General features: G+C 45.7%; 16 non-coding genes across 16 annotated transcripts in view; all 16 read left to right on the top strand.

Moving 5' to 3' along the window:
- The first annotated feature begins 118 nt into the window (after positions 1-118).
- On the top strand, positions 119-237 carry LOC133432366 (5S ribosomal RNA). Its single transcript, XR_009776671.1, has one exon. It is a non-coding gene; the product is annotated as a 5S ribosomal RNA (ribosomal RNA).
- Positions 238-436: 199 nt separating this feature from the next.
- On the top strand, positions 437-555 carry LOC133432059 (5S ribosomal RNA). Its single transcript, XR_009776374.1, has one exon. It is a non-coding gene; the product is annotated as a 5S ribosomal RNA (ribosomal RNA).
- A 199-nt stretch (positions 556-754) lies between these two features.
- On the top strand, positions 755-873 carry LOC133432134 (5S ribosomal RNA). Its single transcript, XR_009776446.1, has one exon. It is a non-coding gene; the product is annotated as a 5S ribosomal RNA (ribosomal RNA).
- A 217-nt stretch (positions 874-1,090) lies between these two features.
- LOC133432313 (5S ribosomal RNA) lies at positions 1,091-1,209 on the top strand. Its single transcript, XR_009776621.1, has one exon. It is a non-coding gene; the product is annotated as a 5S ribosomal RNA (ribosomal RNA).
- Positions 1,210-1,408: 199 nt separating this feature from the next.
- On the top strand, positions 1,409-1,527 carry LOC133432265 (5S ribosomal RNA). Its single transcript, XR_009776574.1, has one exon. It is a non-coding gene; the product is annotated as a 5S ribosomal RNA (ribosomal RNA).
- A 199-nt stretch (positions 1,528-1,726) lies between these two features.
- LOC133432122 (5S ribosomal RNA) lies at positions 1,727-1,845 on the top strand. Its single transcript, XR_009776435.1, has one exon. It is a non-coding gene; the product is annotated as a 5S ribosomal RNA (ribosomal RNA).
- Positions 1,846-2,061: 216 nt separating this feature from the next.
- Positions 2,062-2,180, top strand: LOC133432278 (5S ribosomal RNA). The gene has a single exon (XR_009776587.1). It is a non-coding gene; the product is annotated as a 5S ribosomal RNA (ribosomal RNA).
- A 199-nt stretch (positions 2,181-2,379) lies between these two features.
- LOC133432109 (5S ribosomal RNA) lies at positions 2,380-2,498 on the top strand. Its single transcript, XR_009776423.1, has one exon. It is a non-coding gene; the product is annotated as a 5S ribosomal RNA (ribosomal RNA).
- A 199-nt stretch (positions 2,499-2,697) lies between these two features.
- On the top strand, positions 2,698-2,816 carry LOC133432177 (5S ribosomal RNA). Its single transcript, XR_009776488.1, has one exon. It is a non-coding gene; the product is annotated as a 5S ribosomal RNA (ribosomal RNA).
- Positions 2,817-3,032: 216 nt separating this feature from the next.
- Positions 3,033-3,151, top strand: LOC133432098 (5S ribosomal RNA). Its single transcript, XR_009776412.1, has one exon. It is a non-coding gene; the product is annotated as a 5S ribosomal RNA (ribosomal RNA).
- Positions 3,152-3,350: 199 nt separating this feature from the next.
- On the top strand, positions 3,351-3,469 carry LOC133432249 (5S ribosomal RNA). The gene has a single exon (XR_009776558.1). It is a non-coding gene; the product is annotated as a 5S ribosomal RNA (ribosomal RNA).
- Positions 3,470-3,668: 199 nt separating this feature from the next.
- Positions 3,669-3,787, top strand: LOC133432086 (5S ribosomal RNA). The gene has a single exon (XR_009776401.1). It is a non-coding gene; the product is annotated as a 5S ribosomal RNA (ribosomal RNA).
- A 217-nt stretch (positions 3,788-4,004) lies between these two features.
- Positions 4,005-4,123, top strand: LOC133432092 (5S ribosomal RNA). Its single transcript, XR_009776407.1, has one exon. It is a non-coding gene; the product is annotated as a 5S ribosomal RNA (ribosomal RNA).
- Positions 4,124-4,322: 199 nt separating this feature from the next.
- On the top strand, positions 4,323-4,441 carry LOC133432247 (5S ribosomal RNA). The gene has a single exon (XR_009776556.1). It is a non-coding gene; the product is annotated as a 5S ribosomal RNA (ribosomal RNA).
- Positions 4,442-4,640: 199 nt separating this feature from the next.
- Positions 4,641-4,759, top strand: LOC133432075 (5S ribosomal RNA). The gene has a single exon (XR_009776390.1). It is a non-coding gene; the product is annotated as a 5S ribosomal RNA (ribosomal RNA).
- Positions 4,760-4,976: 217 nt separating this feature from the next.
- Positions 4,977-5,000, top strand: part of LOC133432091 (5S ribosomal RNA) — a 119-nt gene continuing 95 nt past the window's right edge. The window contains exon 1 of the ribosomal RNA XR_009776406.1: positions 4,977-5,000. This exon is cut by the window's right edge and continues 95 nt beyond it. This is a non-coding gene — a ribosomal RNA (5S ribosomal RNA).

The following is a 5,000-nucleotide window of genomic DNA, read 5'->3' as shown; positions in this document are numbered from 1 at the left end:
AGGCACTTTAACTCCAACAAATAAGCGCTTCTAAATTATTATCACCAACAAATCAATGACTTATATTATATGACTTATCTTCAACTCCATATAAGAGGTATTTCAAGCAGCAGCTTCTGCTTACGGCCATACCAGCCTGGATGCGCCCGATCTTGTCTGATCTCGGAAGCTAAGCAGGGTCGGGCCTGGTTAGTACTTGGATGGGAGAACGCCTGGGAATACCAGGTGCTGTAAGCATTTTCAACCAGCAGAGAGCGCTCTCGCTTAATCTACCCACACATATTTCAACGTGGTAACAGCGACAGCTCACGTCCTAAAGTGTTTTGCACATGGTTAAGGCACTTTAACTCCAACAAATAAAACCAACAAATCAATGACTTATATTCTATGACTTATCTTCAACTCCATATAAGAGTTATTTCAAGCAGCAGATTCTGCTTACGGCCATACCAGCCTGGATGCGCCCGATCTCGTCTGATCTCGGAAGCTAAGCAGGGTCGGGCCTGGTTAGTACTTGGATGGGAGACCGCCTGGGAATACCAGGTGCTGTAAGCATTTTCAACCAGCAGAGAGCGCTCTCGCTTAATCTACCCACACATATTTCAACGTGGTAACAGCGACAGCTCACGTCCTAAAGTGTTTTGCACATGGTTAAGGCACTTTAACTCCAACAAATAAAACCAACAAATCAATGACTTATATTCTATGACTTATCTTCAACTCCATATAAGAGGTATTTCAAGCTGCAGCTTCTGCTTACGGCCATACCAGCCTGGATGCGCCCGATCTCGTCTGATCTCGGAAGCTAAGCAGGGTCGGGCCTGGTTAGTACTTGGATGGGAGACCGCCTGGGAATACCAGGTGCTGTAAGCTTTTTCAACCAGCAGAGAGCGCTCTCGCTTAATCTACCCACACATATTTCAACGTGGTAACAGCGACAGCTCACGTCCTAAAGTGTTTTGCACATGGTTAAGGCACTTTAACTCCAACAAATAAGCGCTTCTAAATTATTATCACCAACAAATCAATGACTTATATTATATGACTTATCTTCAACTCCATATAAGAGGTATTTCAAGCTGCAGCTTCAGCTTATGGCCATACCAGCCTCGATGCGCCCGATCTCGTCTGATCTCGGAAGCTAAGCAGGGTCGGGCCTGGTTAGTACTTGGATGGGAGACCGCCTGGGAATACCAGGTGCTGTATGCTTTTTCAACCAGCAGAGAACGCTCTCGCTTAATCTACCCACACATATTTCAACGTGGTAACTGCGACAGCTCACGTCCTAAAGTGTTTTGCACATGGTTAAGGCACCTTAACTCCAACAAATAAAACCAACAGATCAATGACTTATATTCTATGACTTATCTTCAACTCCATATAAGAGGTATTTCAAGCTGCAGCTTCTGCTTACGGCCATACCAGCCTGGATGAGCCCGATCTCGTCTGATCTCGGAAGCTAAGCAGGGTCGGGCCTGGTTAGTACTTGGATGGGAAACCGCCTGGGAATACCAGGTGCTGTAAGCTTTTTCAACCAGCAGAGAGCGCTCTCGCTTAATCTACACACACATATTTCAACGTGGTAACAGCGACAGCTCACGTCCTAAAGTGTTTTGCACATGGTTAAGGCACTTTAACTCCAACAAATAAAACCAACAAATCAATGACTTATATTCTATGACTTATCTTCAACTCCCTATAAGAGGTATTTCAAGCTGCAGCTTCTGCTTACGGCCATACCAGCCTGGATGCGCCCGATCTCGTCTGATCTCGGAAGCTAAGCAGGGTCGGGCCTGGTTAGTACTTGGATGGGAGACCGCCTGGGAATACCAGGTGCTGTAAGCTTTTTCAACCAGCAGAGAGCGCTCTCGCTTAATCTACCCACACATATTTCAACGTGGTAACAGCGACAGCTCACGTCCTAAAGTGTTTTGCACATGGTTAAGGCACTTTAACTCCAACAAATAAGCGCTTCTAAATTATTATCACCAACAAATCAATAACTTGTATTATATACTTATCTTCAACTCCATATAAGAAGTATTTCAAGCTGCAGCTTCAGCTTACGGCCATACCAGCCTGGATGCGCCCGATCTCGTCTGATCTCGGAAGCTAAGCAGGGTCGGGCCTGGTTAGTACTTGGATCGGAGACCGCCTGGGAATACCAGGTGCTGTAAGCTTTTTCAACCAGCAGAGAGCGCTCTCGCTTAATCTACCCACACATATTTCAACGTGGTAACAGCGACAGCTCACGTCCTAAAGTGTTTTGCACATGGTTAAGGCACTTTAACTCCAACAAATAAAACCAACAAATCAATGACTTATATTCTATGACTTATCTTCAACTCCATATCAGAGGTATTTCAAGCTGCAGCTTCTGCTTACGGCCATACCAGCCTGGATGCGCCCGATCTCGTCTGATCTCGGAAGCTAAGCAGGGTCGGGCCTGGTTAGTACTTGGATGGGAGACCGCCTGGGAATACCAGGTGCTGTAAGCTTTTTCAACCAGCAGAGAGCGCTCACGCTTAATCTACCCACACATATTTCAACGTGGTAACAGCGACAGCTCACGTCCTAAAGTGTTTTGCACATGGTTAAGGCACTTTAACTCCAACAAATAAAACCAACAAATCAATGACTTATATTCTATGACTTATCTTCAACTCCATATAAGAGGTATTTCAAGCAGCAGCTTCTGCTTACGGCCATACCAGCCTGGATGCGCCCGATCTCGTCTGATCTCGGAAGCTAAGCAGGGTCGGGCCTAGTTAGTACTTGGATGGGAGACCGCCTGGGAATACCAGGTGCTGTAAGCTTTTTCAACCAGCAGAGAGCGCTCTCGCTTAATCTACCCACACATATTTCAACGTGGTAACAGCGACAGCTCACGTCCTAAAGTGTTTTGCACATGGTTAAGGCACTTTAACTCCAACAAATAAGCGCTTCTAAATTATTATCACCAACAAATCAATGACTTGTATTATATACTTATCTTCAACTCCATATAAGAAGTATTTCAAGCTGCAGCTTCTGCTTACGGCCATACCAGCCTGGATGCGCCCGATCTCGTCTGATCTCGGAAGCTAAGCAGGGTCGGGCCTGGTTAGTACTTGGATGGGAGACCGCCTGGGAATACCAGGTGCTGTAAGCTTTTTCAACCAGCAGAGAACGGTCTCGCTTAATCTAGCCACACATATTTCAACGTGGTAACAGCGACAGCTCACGTCCTAAAGTGTTTTGCACATGGTTAAGGCACTTTAACTCCAACAAATAAAACCAACAAATCAATGACTTATATTCTATGACTTATCTTCAACTCCATATAAGAGGTATTTCAAGCTGCAGCTTCTGCTTACGGCCATACCAGCCTGGATGCGCCCGATCTCGTCTGATCTCGGAAGCTAAGCAGGGTCGGGCCTTGTTAGTACTTGGATGGGAGACCGCCTGGGAATACCAGGTGCTGTAAGCTTTTTCAACCAGCAGAGAGCGCTCACGCTTAATCTACCCACACATATTTCAACGTGGTAACAGCGACAGCTCACGTCCTAAAGTGTTTGGCACATGGTTAAGGCACTTTAACTCCAACAAATAAAACCAACAAATCAATGACTTATATTCTATGACTTATCTTCAACTCCATATAAGAGGTATTTCAAGCAGCAGCTTCTGCTTACGGCCATACCAGCCTGGATGCGCCCGATCTCGTCTGATCTCGGAAGCTAAGCAGGGTCGGGCCTGGTTAGTACTTGGATGGGAGACCGCCTGGGAATACCAGGTGCTGTAAGCTTTTTCAACCAGCAGAGAACGCTCTCGCTTAATCTACCCACACATATTTCAACGTGGTAACAGCGACAGCTCACGTCCTAAAGTGTTTTGCACATGGTTAAGGCACTTTAACTCCAACAAATAAGCGCTTCTAAATTATTATCACCAACAAATCAATGACTTATATTATATGACTTATCTTCAACTCCATATAAGAGGTATTTCAAGCTGCAGCTTCAGCTTACGGCCATACCAGCCTGGATGCGCCCGATCTCGTCTGATCTCGGAAGCTAAGCAGGGTCGGGCCTGGTTAGTACTTGGATGGGAGACCGCCTGGGAATATCAGGTGCTGTAAGCTTTTTCAACCAGCAGAGAGCGCTCTCGCTTAATCTACCCACACATATTTCAACGTGGTAACAGCGACAGCTCACGTCCTAAAGTGTTTTGCACATGGTTAAGGCACTTTAACTCCAACAAATAAAACCAACAAATCAATGACTTATATTCTATGACTTATCTTCAACTCCATATAAGAGGTATTTCAAGCTGCAGCTTCTGCTTACGGCCATACCAGCCTGGATGCGCCCGATCTCGTCTGATCTCGGAAGCTAAGCAGGGTCGGGCCTTGTTAGTACTTGGATGGGAGACCGCCTGGGAATACCAGGTGCTGTAAGCTTTTTCAACCAGCAGAGAGCGCTCACGCTTAATCTACCCACACATATTTCAACGTGGTAACAGCGACAGCTCACGTCCTAAAGTGTTTGGCACATGGTTAAGGCACATTAACTCCAACAAATAAAACCAACAAATCAATGACTTATATTCTATGACTTATCTTCAACTCCATATAAGAGGTATTTCAAGCAGCAGCTTCTGCTTACGGCCATACCAGCCTGGATGCGCCCGATCTCGTCTGATCTCGGAAGCTAAGCAGGGTCGGGCCTGGTTAGTACTTGGATGGGAGACCGCCTGGGAATACCAGGTGCTGTAAGCTTTTTCAACCAGCAGAGAACGCTCTCGCTTAATCTACCCACACATATTTCAACGTGGTAACAGCGACAGCTCACGTCCTAAAGTGTTTTGCACATGGTTAAGGCACTTTAACTCCAACAAATAAGCGCTTCTAAATTATTATCACCAACAAATCAATGACTTATATTATATGACTTATCTTCAACTCCATATAAGAGGTATTTCAAGCTGCAGCTTCAGCTTACGGCCATACCAGCCTGGAT

The sequence above is a fragment of the Cololabis saira genome, unplaced genomic scaffold (assembly GCF_033807715.1).
Source record: "Cololabis saira isolate AMF1-May2022 unplaced genomic scaffold, fColSai1.1 scf042, whole genome shotgun sequence".
In the NCBI taxonomy this organism is placed as follows: domain Eukaryota; kingdom Metazoa; phylum Chordata; class Actinopteri; order Beloniformes; family Belonidae; genus Cololabis; species Cololabis saira.
The sequence above is the reverse complement of the archived record's forward strand: the minus strand, read 5'-3'. Positions and strand labels throughout refer to the sequence as shown.